Raw genomic sequence first — 1,105 nt, 5'->3', positions numbered from 1 at the left:
CTGCCGTGCCGGCGCGGGGTGTCGGGGAGTCGCCCCTCCGCAAGGAGCGTCGGGGAGGGGCGTCGCAGCGGCCCGGCCGGGGGAGCAAACACCTCGCGATGCACTGCGATACGGGGTGCGATACACTGCGATACGGGGTGTGGAACACCGCGAGACGGGGGTGCAATATGCTGCAATACGCTGTGCAGCACAGGGTGCGATACACTGCGATACGGGGTGTGATACACTGCGATACGGGGTGTGGAACACCGTGAGACGGGGGTGCAATATGCTGCAATACGCTGTGCAGCACGGGGTGCGATACCCTGCAACACAGGGTGCGATACACTGCGATATGGGGTGTGGTACACTGCGATACAGGGTGTGATACACCGTGAGACGGGGGTGCAATATGCTGCAATACGCTGTGCAGCACGGGGTGCGATACACTGCGATACGGGGTGCGATACACTGCGATACGGGGTGTGATACACCGTGAGACGGGGGTGCAATATGCTGCAATACGCTGTGCAGCGCAGGGTGCGATACACTGCGATATGGGGTGTGGTACCCCGTGAGACAGGGGTGCAATATGCTGCAATACACTGTGCAGCACGGGGTGCGATACACTGCGATACAGGGTGCAATACACTGCGATACGGGGTGTGGTACCCCATGAGACGGGGGTGCAATATGCTGCAATACGCTGTGCAGCACAGGGTGCGATACACTGCGATACGGGGTGTGATACACCATGAGACGGGGGTGCAATATGCTGCAATACGCTGTGCAGCGCGGGGTGCGATACACTGCGATATGGGGTGTGGTACCCCGTGAGATGGGGGTGCAATATGCTGCAATACCCTGTGCAGCGCGGGGTGCGATACACTGCGATACGGGGTGTGATACACCATGAGACGGGGGTGCAATATGCTGCAATACGCTGTGCAGCACGGGGTGCGATACACTGCGATATGGGGTGTGGTACCCTGTGAGACGGGGGTGCAATATGCTGCAGTAAGCTGTGCAGCGCGGTACACTGTGATACACAGTGAGATGGGGTGCGATACACTGTGATATGGGGTGTGATACACTGCGATATGGGGTGTGGTACACTGTGAGACGG

This window comes from Rhea americana, unplaced genomic scaffold (assembly GCF_003343005.1).
Source record: "Rhea americana isolate MKP2758 unplaced genomic scaffold, rheAme1 scaffold_575, whole genome shotgun sequence".
Classification (NCBI taxonomy): Eukaryota; Metazoa; Chordata; class Aves; order Rheiformes; family Rheidae; genus Rhea; species Rhea americana.
The sequence above is the reverse complement of the archived record's forward strand: the minus strand, read 5'-3'. Positions refer to the sequence as shown.